Here is a 12,316-nt window from a genome sequence, read left to right on the forward strand (position 1 = left end):
TACACACCTTATAAATATTATTTTGCTGACTGGTGTGATTCCGGAGATGTTTAAACATAGCATAGTTAGACCAATTTACAAAGGGGGGGATCATTCAATTGTTAATAATTATAGACCAATTTCACTTTTACCTGCAATTGAAAAAATTTTAGAAAAATATGTCTGCATTTATTTAGATATTTATTTAAAAAAGTTCAACATCATTGATCCTTTCCAATATGGTTTTCAAAAGAAAAAGAGTTGCGATGACTTGCTGCAGGATTTCGCAGATTTCATCAATAACAAATTAAATATTTTGCATCATGTCACTGTACTTTTCATCGATTTCTCAAAAGCTTTTGACACTTTGTGTCATTCTAAATTAATATGTATTTTGGAGTCAATTGGCATAAGGGGTAATTTATTAACTTTTTTTGAAAATTATTTAGTGGGGAGGAAAATGAGTATAAAAATAAAGAATTCATTAAGTCTAGCGAGGGAATGTCTATCAGGGGTGCCACAAGGGTCTATCTTGGGTCCTAAATTGTATATAATTTATGTGTCAGTGATTTGCAACGTTTTTAAAGAAGTAAGGAGATTTATTTTTGCAGATGACACCGCACTAGTTATTTCCAATAAAAACCCATTAGAATCACAAGAGATATTGCAAAGTGATTTCAATAAATTGTTAAAATGGGCTCATGACTATGGTCTCATTATAAATGCAAAAAAGACTAAATGCTTATACATAAAATCTCCTCATGCCAAAAATATGTTTTGCCTAATATTATTGCTCATTGCACAGATTGCTTGCATGATGGTATTTCTAACACATGTAATTGTGAACTCATAGAATTTGTGGAGGAGTATAAGTATTTGGGTATTTTTATTGATCATAATTTTAAATGGGATCGTCATATATTTAAACTTTGTGATCGATTGCGGACTCTTGTGAGTACTTTCTATAAGTTATCTTTTATTTTGCCTAAAATCACTCTTAAAATTATTTATTTTTCTTTAGTAGAATCAATAATAAGATATGGTATAAAGTCGTGGGGACATTCGACTAAAAGTAATATTAAAATGATCCAGGGTCTACAGTATTCTATAGTTAAGCGAATTGTACCTGCAGAGATTTACGAACAAAGAAGTAATAATGATCTCCTGTACAAAACAATCAAAACTCTGCCTGTTCGAGGAATACTGTGGCTTTGCATCATTTTGGAACAATTTCATAGTAATACATTCAAGTTTCCTCTCAAACATAACCATAATACACGCTTCACGTCTAATGATGGCTTGGTAGTACCAAAAGTATGCAATAAATATGGAAATAGAACTCTCAAATATTTAGTACCTAGAATTTTTAATTTATTACCAAAAGAACTTAAATTTAACTCACATTGTAACAAGAGCAAAATAAGAGAGTGGCTACTCGATCAAGAGTTTATATATGAATAGTAGCTTAGGTATAAATATTTTATTTTTTCATGTATTTTCTTGTATTTAAAAAATAAATTTATATATTATTATTTGTATAGACATGTTTATTCTGATCTTTCCGGCTGTTAATTTTTATATGTAATTCATTGTTTTTATAAATGTAAATAATATTATTAAGTCAGTATAATTATAATCTTCACCAACAAGCTACAAAAAGTGGCTTGGTGGGATTTTAGTTTTAGTAAAAATATAACAAGTGAAATTTTTTTAAATTGTAAAAATGTATAATTATGCTATTAAATCAAATAAAAAAAAAAAAAAAAAAAAAAAGACAATATAATAATATTCATATTCATATCAACAATTTAATTAGCAAAGTGGCGACATTACCAAGTCTTTTTTTTTAAATCAAAAACTTTGTTCCAAAAACGGAAAAAAATCTAATGTACGAAGCCTATGTAAAAACTAAAATATTTTAAACATATGTAACTACTGTGGGGAACATGAAATCAAAATGACATAAACAGACTACAAAGACAGCAAAATAAAATACTAAAGTTAGTATATGACCTTCCCTATCTAACAGCAACTAAAGAACTTTTTAAACAAACTAAACAATTAAATGTAACTGAACTCTTTAAACTAGTAGTAGCCACTGATGTAATTGTAGACGAAGAATTAAAACTTGAAAAAAACTGTAGTAAACATGAACATAATACGAGAATATCAGAAAAATGTCATAAACAACCCTCTAAAACGAGAAAAGGACAGTCGAGACTAAAAAACCATGGACTGAAATCATACAATAAACTACCAGGCAGAACTAAACAAAGGACTCAGACAACCTTTACAAAAGATGTTAATAATATTATTATTAACAGTAGAATGTGAATTTTAAAAGTATTTTATTAAATGTATGTAACCCGTAAGGATTTATAAATGAAATTCAAAATAAAAATAAAATTAAAAAAATAACTAAATATTTTTTGACAAACAAAAAAGTGTTTTATTTCAATGTTTATTAATGAGAATTCCAACGAACCACAATTATGGCATTATTTATTTATCTTAAGAAACAAACAGTCGACAATGATATAGTAACATTTAAAAAAAATACAGTTTAAAGACAGACCAGCAAAGTTTCTAAATAAGAATCATACATATTATTAAATTGTGTTACAACAAAAGGGTGTGTTTATGCGTATTTGTATGAGAGTAAGTAGAGAGGGTGTTTTTATGTGTATTAGTGTAGGAGTAAGTGTTCAGGTGTGTGAAAGTGTGAGCATCATTAAATAGTAAGTGGGATCGTATCGCAGTCAGAAATAATGAGTCTTAATTTATTTTTAAATAAATTAAGGGACGTGTTAAATATATCAATAGATGAAAAAAAAGCATTATAGTTAGAGCAAGAACGATAGAGGAAAGAGTGTTGTGCATAGTTAGTGCTACAAACTGGCAGATGGAATAAATACATATTTCTTGTCACGCGAAAGGGGGACATTAAGATTAATTTTGGAGAGTAGGTTTAAAGAGTCTACTTTATTATTTAATAATTTATGTAAATAGCATAATTCGGATACAGTGCGTCTTTTTTCAAGGGTAAAAAATCCATTTTGTTTGGCAGATTGGCTGTAAGTACAAAGCGTTTTATTGTTTTTTTTATAATCAAGGTATTTAAAAAAAATCGTTGAACATTTTCAATCCATTCTGTTTGTGACGTATTGTGGGCTCCTCACAACGGATGCAAACTCCAAATTATTGCGTACAAAAGTGTTGTATAAAGTTTTTAATGTATTTGGTTTGTATGCAAATGTCATGCAAAATATATTTTATAGCGACATTTAGATAATTAATAGTTGTCTATTTTAATAATAACATGTTAAGCTCACCTCATTAGTACCAGACATTTCCGGTTCTGTGGTCTTCCAGAGAAGCTATTAACCTGAAACAATAAAAAATAACAAATAAAATCCAAAAATCGAATGGATGCCAAGGCCGACGCGGCATCGATCGACAGAATAAACATTGATGAAGATGTTTAATTTACCACGAAGGTTGTGCAGAGGGCGTTATTTATCTAAAATACCTTATTGGTTATTTATTTGTTAAGTTGTAATATTTTTTACATTTTATTACATCTAGTTATAAACTAAAATACATAGCTTGCCATTACCGAATTGGTGATTATTATTCTTTTTTTACTGTTAAAGTAATTATTCGCTAGCGCTTAACTTTTTTCTTACTGTCCTAAATACACCCGCGCGTTACGGTGCTGTGTAGTCACTACACATTAAAAAAATAAGATATTGCAATCAATTTCTTTTCATGTTCCCAACCGTGTCGCCAGAAGTCAAAATCTGCTGTTTGTAAAATCTTCTAAGAGCAACTTTGGTTTTTATGCCCCAATGTCCAGAATGTGTAGATTAGTCAATTCATCACACGACTTGGAATTCTTTGGGATAGATCTTCCGGCTTTTCGTAGATCTCTTCGCGACTAAACAGTGTGGGATGAAATTGGATTGGCATGGTTTAGCTCGAAGTCTTAGGTCTTTCGTTTTTATGAATATATTGTATATAATTATTGTTTTGCCCTTGTTTGTCTTTGCTAAATAGTTTTATGTTCTTTTTGTTCAGTTTCTTGTATTTATGTTTCTTCATGTAACTGTTGTAATTGGCTTAGGCCGTAATTATAATTAATAAATAAATAAATATGAAAAACTCTACAATGAATAAATAAATATTTAAAAAGGGAAAATTGAAATATTTATAGGAAATGGCTTTAATTAACCATAATTAAATTCAATGATGATAATATTTCAAATGTAACTGCTGAAAACATGAAAAAACCATTGGGTATCGCTAACGACTCGGGCAAAACTTGCACCCGCGCCAACTTCCCGAGAGCTACTGAGTAGCTATATAGTACCAGACTCCGTGACTGACTGAGAGTATACTTTTGATGATGCAGTGAAACCTCAATCTATCGTTCCTCGAATAATCGTTTTCCCGGATGTGTCGTTTATTTCTTCCAACTCCGAAATAATTTCGTATAAAACATACAAAAATTGATCGCATCGATCGTTTCTCTATCCATCATTTTACCGCATTCATCGTTTGAATTACGATGCATATTTGACATATTTTAATATTTTGTGTATGTTCTAATGCGCAGAACGTTCGAAAGAGAAAGAGAGATATAATGACAATTAGAACAAGTTAAGGTTTCTGAAGATGATTGGCTACGACTTGATACACAGACGAAATTCAACAATTTTGTTACATTTGACGACAATATCCCAACGTGTGGAAATAGAAACTATCGAAACTATCGAAAGCTCGTGTAACGCGAGGTTGAAGGAGACAGCTGAAGAGGTCAATACTGATGAAGAGGAGCCGCCGCCTGTACCTTCATTTTCAGAAGCATGCACTATCTTCGAAAGATTAAAAACATTCTACTACTCACATTCAATAACTGATGCCGAAAAAAATATTATTTGCAAAGCCGAAAATATAATGTTGACTTACGGGAATAAAACAGTAAAAAACAAACGTCGATGAAAGATTATTTCCAATGCAATAAACTTTAATATTTTTTTTGTTTTTGTTCTGCTTTCTGATTTTATTTAAATACATTTATTTACACCTGAAACTTGTATCTTTTTTAGAATTTTAACCTGTTAATGGTAATGCAGATTGCCAGGGCAGTATCTTTACCCAATCTTATCTCCTTGTGTATGGACCTCTTATTCCCGCATTCATTGTTTTCCCGCATTCATAGTTTATTTCAATAAGTCCCTTTAAAAACGATAGATAAGTTAAGTTACACTGTATTTGTAATTTATCCCCGATTTCCGATAAAATGCTTTTTTGTGCCTAATAAGTACTTATTATTTAATAACAAATTATTTCAGTCGATACACAAATGTGTAATGGAGGAATACTGAAAATCAAAACCTAATATTTATTATATTTATAAAGATATTATAGTTATTAGACGCAATGTGTACTGGCTACACATCACCGGGCACCGGGGAGGGAGGGTTAAAGAAAGCCATATCAAAAGCGTCCCAAAATTATGGTTTGGTTTTTGGTTTAACAATAAACGTGTAACGGATGGTTATGGTTTGCGCTTGCAATTCTACCAGAGCGGGTACTTTTTGCCCTGATGGTAGCAAAACTGTGTTAATTATCTTGTAGGTATTAAATTCATATCATATATCATCATAATTCCCTTTCCGCACCTAATGGTGCATAGGGCACTGCATTCGTAAACCAATCGCAGTGAATCTTGATCATTTTTGTTACATGAAGATAAGATGATCAGTCTTACGCTTCAGATACCAGTCCACGGACTATGAAATATTCTAGTGTAAAAACATATTTTTAAATAAATATTTCATGTCAATCATGTCGGGAATCGAACCCGAGACCTCTTGCATGGTAGGCAAGCGCGCTGACCACTGCACCACGAGGCCGACAAATACTAATAATAAAAACAAAGGTATTAAATTCAGTTACTTTCAATTATGATATTTTATTTCAATTTAATGACATTAATTATTATTTGATTATTATTATTTATAATGACACAACTCCGACGCCATTTATATGCCTTCACTTAACGGAAACAGATTGACTAAAATTGCACGATTAAAGAGACAGGCAGGATATTTGATTAACATGTTACAACAGAGATGAAGAACATTTTAGAGAATGTAATATAGGAGTCTAGGCATCTACAGGGCAACTTTACACACTGTGTAACATTCACCATTCTGACCATATTTGAACATCTGTATTCCTTCAATTCATTCATCTGTTGATGTTTGTGAAGTTAAAGAGCTAAAACCTTTATTTATGCGGGTGAGATTCATCTAATTGGATTATTTCTCCTACAATACGAGTATATTTTAACTTCACAAACCTCTAAAAAGTATCTTAAATGTTCTTTATCTCTGTATCCATATTTTATATCTTTTTTATCCATATTTTTTATATTTTTTACTATGCAAAGTTTCACTTTTTATTTTAAATTGCAGTATGTTTTTTTTTATTATTTCTAAATGTATACAATATTTATATATATATATATATTTTTAAATGTGTTGTTTATTTTTTTAATTATTACTTACTATGTTTGTACTTATATTTTTTTTGTAAATGCCCCTTGGGCGTATTGAAAAATTAAATGAAAAAAATAAAAATACGCTAATATAAACAGCTCTCCAGGGAGTTGAATCCAGTCCTTGTCTACCAAAATTTGGACAAACTCAAAATATTGAGGATATTTGATGTTTTTCAGCGCCCTTGAGGTGATTTTCACAAAAATGGCGCTGAAAAACATCAAATATCCTAAGCTAAGTAAGTTTAGACCGTAGACTACTGTAATATACCCCGTGTGTGACAAGACAAAATCTTCTGTTTTACACAGAAAACGCGTCAACAAACTATGTTAAACAATCTTCAATACCTAGAATATGCGACCAATATAACAATATATTTACCGAGGCTGATATTTTTTGTGACGATATATGTAAATTTAGGTCAAAAGTTATAGAAATTTTGAGAGAAGCAGACATTTAACTTTATTATAATGTACATTTTTTTTTCATTTCGTTTCTTTTACATTTATTATATTGAACATAATTTAAATTACTAGATATTCTGCGTTGTAAATTTCCAAAGTAAAAAAAGTATATTTTAATGGGAAATAATTAAATAATTAGTTTTTCCTTTATAATCAGTCACATTTTACGTGATAAAAATTCAACGCTTGTAAATGATTGAGTAAGCTTTTAGCGGAATCAAAATCAATTTGTAAGTAATTAAAATAATAATTTATTCATTTCGTGAACACACTCGTAGGAACCTTCTTAGGAAACAGTCACGATTCAGTACAATGCATTGTACGTGTCTGATCACTTTTCAGGATAAGTAATTAATCAAGTATTGACAGACATTTTCAGATTTGTTTATTGTAAATTTAATTATATATGTGTCTAGGCGGTAGAAAAATACAGTTATGTGAGTGAAATAGAACCCTGGACGAGTGTTTTTTTTCCTTTTATTCAGGAAACATACAGTACGGTTAGATAGTTTTATATTTTACACAGTTAGACTTAACTCTAATGGACCAGTGAAGTTTCCATATTATATAATAATTATATGTAAGGTTATCAATGAAAGCACAAAAAAGAGAAAAAAAAAAAAACATAAATGAAAATTGTCTAACAATTAAAATTAAAGTAAAATAAGTTGTTTAAAAGTTTGTAGTTAGTATTTACAAATAGAAATAATATTAAAAATGAAGAATTTTTTTTTGTAAAGGTAATTAAAAGGTACGAATTAAAATAAAGAATGAAAAACATACTAAGATGTAAAAAAAACGTTTTCAAAATCAAATTTTCAAGATCGGGTTGTGGTCCTGTGGCTAGTGTCTCGGACTCACGGACCAAAGGTCTGTGGTTCGAATCAATCCCACTCTACCCCAACTTGATTCCATTTTCTAATAGTGAGTTATTTACAACTCATTGAAAATGGCCCTCAAAATTAAATATTTGGGTAAATCATAAGAACGCAAATATTTCTTTTTCAATAAAAAAAAAAAAAAAGGAAAAACATAAATATACACATACATGAACTAAAAACTATTCAAAATAATATATCAATAAATAAATATAAAGTTAATCTAAAGAAATTTTTTGAACACGTGTAAAAACAACATTAAATTTTAATTAGTATGAATTTATTATTGTTTTATGTTTTTTCTTTATATATCATATGTTTTTTTTTTGTTACGAGTACATACTCGTATTTAAAATTATATAAACTCTTATAAATAAACACAAGACAAGCACAAGAGTTAGTCTCTTTTTTTGGAGAGTAACAGTGATAACATTTAATAGATGTGTAAAAGTAGATATATTTAGAATTTTACAAAAACATGTACTTTTTATGAAATGTATTAAAATTTTTAAAAAAAAAACATATTTTATGGGATTCGAAGAAACGATGAGAAGAATCTTTAAATGAAAAATAAGACAATTAATTTAAGTAAATTTAAAAAACATCTTCAAAATTAATGACACATTAAATTAAGAGCAGCAATATATTGATTTTATATACATATACAATATAAGTAATTAAAAGTAGTTTGAAATTATAAAAACATGTCAATGCAGCAGAAAAAAAAGAATGAATAGAATAACAGGTATAGCAAGTAATCTTTAAAATTTCGAAAAGCAATATAAGGAGAAGATTTTAAACCAAAGGTAGTTGATAAAATTTCATTAAAGCAATTTTGGCAGTAATACAAATTTCAGTAGAGAAATTTGATTTAAAATAACAATATTAATGTTTGTAATGTGAAGTGAAGTTTTCGACTCGATGGCTGCTCTCAGGTTAAAATCCTGACTAAGGAAATCGATTAAAGGTATATTGGAAATAAGTTCACGTGGTTGTGTAGTAGTTCACATGTTCGTCTACTATTCTACCACAACGTAATATTGTGTCATTTAAAATATCTTACTAATAAAGCAAAAATATTGCTAATGTATATTCTACATCCGGACAGATGAAGAATACAATTCTGAGTGTAAATTTAGTAAGAACCCTGGACGGGGGTTTTTGACTCTATGGCCCATAGCTAACCTTAGGTAAAAACCCCGAAAAAGGAAATTAGGAGATAATTCCGCCTCGTGGTGTAGTGGTCGGCGTGATCGCCTACCATGCTTGAGTTTCTAGATTTGATTCCTGACAGACAGGACGTGATGAGGTTATATAATTATTGCGCATTTCCTGAACAGGCAAATGGGCCCCGATTACAATGGGAAGTTAACATTTATCTTAAATTTTATCTACAAAGTAAAAAGAAGGTTGACAGCTGAAGTTACGATGTCGCATTCGATTGTCAATCTCGAGGGCTTTGGGGCACTCGAGATAAAATCGATTGGTTTTTGATCGACTGCTTTCGTATGGGTGGTTCAAGAATGCTGTCACGCGTCGAATTACGGAAGTCGCATGCGATTCTAAAGACGAACGAGTCCAGCATAAGGCCCCAGTACTTTTTGTATTATCGTAACGAACAACACGCCATAAAAGTCTTTTAAAATCGAGCGAAGATAACATGAGTGAATCAATTCAAATAACGTGCAGTGCTAGTAAAACAATCAAGTGCTTTCCTGGAACAAGGGAAGGAAAACGTAAGTCCTTATTCCTTTCATTGAATTCCTGGATTGACGCATTTTCAACGAGCATCCATTTTCTTTGAACCAGTTTCGGAAAAAAACAGACTCTATTTACAGTCCACCGAGGAGTCGAAGGAATAACAATCACGTGTATTTAACACCACTTGTTTCAAAGTAAGTTACTCCTTCAATTTAGTCTAATTAAAATGAAAGGATTGTTAGTAATACCGACGACGCCATTTCAAAATGTTTTGTTGAAAATCATAAAACTGCTTCATTCTGAATTCCGCCTTATTATGAGTTTTTCAATTTTTAATAAAACAAATCGTGCCTACTAATTATTGCGCTTTGTAATACACAAAAAAGTAAACCAGTTTGTTTTTGCGTCCATCTTAATGTATATTTTTATGTAGCATTTTTATTCCTACCTGAAACATTGACTTTTTATCAGACCCTGACATTTTGATGTAATAAAACACAATATGACGTGAGGAAGATCGGGGTTTGACGGAAGTGGGTGATTGTAAAATATTTATTTCATCGTCATCATCACCATTACCCTTCCGCGCCTAATGGTGCATAGGGCACTGCATGAGTACATTAGCGTATCTTAATCATTTTTGTTTCATTAAGGTAAGATGTCTAGTCTTACACTTCAGATGCCAGTGCAGTGGTGGTATTCTAATTCATCTTTACCCCCTAGAGAGTGATTAATTTGAAGATTTTTATTTTTTTAATGCGACGACAATTTGCTTCATATAATTGCGTTTTTTAAAATTATTTTTTATTATTAACTTTTCAAAATCATTCTTGTTGTTGAAATTCCATTTGTCGATGCGTTTTGAAGCTGCAAGACTTTTTGTGATGTTAACTATCATATTATTTTTATCATATTATGTAAATGTTATCAACTATCAAATATCTAAATTTAGTAAATGGGGTCTAGAATTTCAACCGTCCATGCGCTCAGTAGCTGCAAGACTTGTTGTTATCTAACTTCCAATTTTATAAATTTCCTTTTTATTTCGTTTTTAAAATATCACTTAAACTCTAAACTTCATTGCCAAATAAAATTTTTAAAAATAAAAATGTAAATAGGGGCTAGATTTCTTATTGTCCATGCGCTCTGTAGCTGCAAGACGTGTTGGGATATTTATTTACTGTACAGCGCCCTTGAGGTGATTTTCACAAAAATGGCGCTTTATAAATTATCCAAACATTATTATTATTGATGATTAAATGTCAAATGGTGTATAAAACTACTTCAAAAATGGAAATAAAATTAATACGGTTTGGTTAATTCACCCTAATTAAGTGTTTTGGGAATGCTTAATGTCGTAATAATGGTTTTGATGAAACTCATCATGTTTGATTTCACATGTTCATATTTTTTGGCGTTTAATCCTCAGTGTGGCCATATATGAAGCAGAAATTAGTCGCATGGAAAAAACAAATATCCTCAAATTAACCACTCGCTAGGGGATAGGGAAGATTCATAATTGCACCCCTGAGGCTATGAAACTATTCTAGTGTAAAACCTTTTTAAATAATGTTTCATGTCAACCATGTCGGGAATCGAACCCGAGACCTCTTTGACTACACCACGAGGCCGACAGAGCAGAAATATCTTGTCTTTTGAACACCAGTACAATTATTAATAAAATAACACCTTCATTCACTCTCAAAATCAGTTTTGCTACTACTTTTTAATAATTTAGTTGGCTTTACTAAAAAAGGGCTGTACATTTTCATTTATTTTAAAAAGTATGTTTTTAAAAATTTGCTACATAACCCCTTCATCCAATCATATCTTCAACCGTATTCTTCATCTGCTTGGTCACATCTAAGATTAACTAGAAACAAAAATATCTTTCGTAATCCATTATCTACTTAAAAACAATGTTTTAATTTTGTCCAAATTTTTGCAGACATGGACTAGATCCAACTCCCTGGGAAGCTGTTAATATCAACATAATACAACAGAGATGAAAAACATTTAAAAGTATGGAATATAGAAGTCTAGGCATCCACAGAGCTTATGACCTGTCATTGGCTGGTTTAAGTGGCCACTTTACAAACTGTGTAAAATTCACCTTTCTGGCTCATATTTGAACATTTATATTCCTTCAATCCTTTCATCTGTTGATGTTTGTGAAGTTAAAGAGCTGAAACCTTTATTCATGTGAATGAGATTCATATAATTGAATTAATTTACCTACATACTAGGCAACGCCCGAATTTTTTAATTTTTTTTTAATTCTTATATTTCTTCATGGACCAGGTGGATTTATCAACAAATTTTTGTAGACAAGGACTGGATCCAATTCCTTGGGGAGCTGTTAATTTCAACAGAGATTAAACACATTTTATAGAAGGTAATATAGAATTTTATGCATCTACAGGGCTTATGCAGGTAATTGGCTGGTTTAAGTGGCCACTTTACACACTGTGTAACATTCAATATTCTGCCAATATTTGAACATCTGTATTCATTCGATTCTTCTATCTGCTCTCTAGGGGGTTAAATCAAGTCCTTGTCTACAAACATTTGGACAAACTCAAAATATATTTGGTAAATCCACCTGGTCTACGAAGAAGTACAGAAATTGAAGAAAAAAAAATTCAGGCGTTGCCTCGTATGTAGGTGAATTAATTCAATTATATGAATATCACCCGCATAAATAAAGGTTTCAGCTCTTTAACTTCAC

This window comes from Micrasema longulum, unplaced genomic scaffold, assembly GCF_059751315.1.
Source record: "Micrasema longulum isolate JH-2025_06_02 unplaced genomic scaffold, ASM5975131v1 h1tg001856l, whole genome shotgun sequence".
Taxonomy (NCBI): Eukaryota; Metazoa; Arthropoda; class Insecta; order Trichoptera; family Brachycentridae; genus Micrasema; species Micrasema longulum.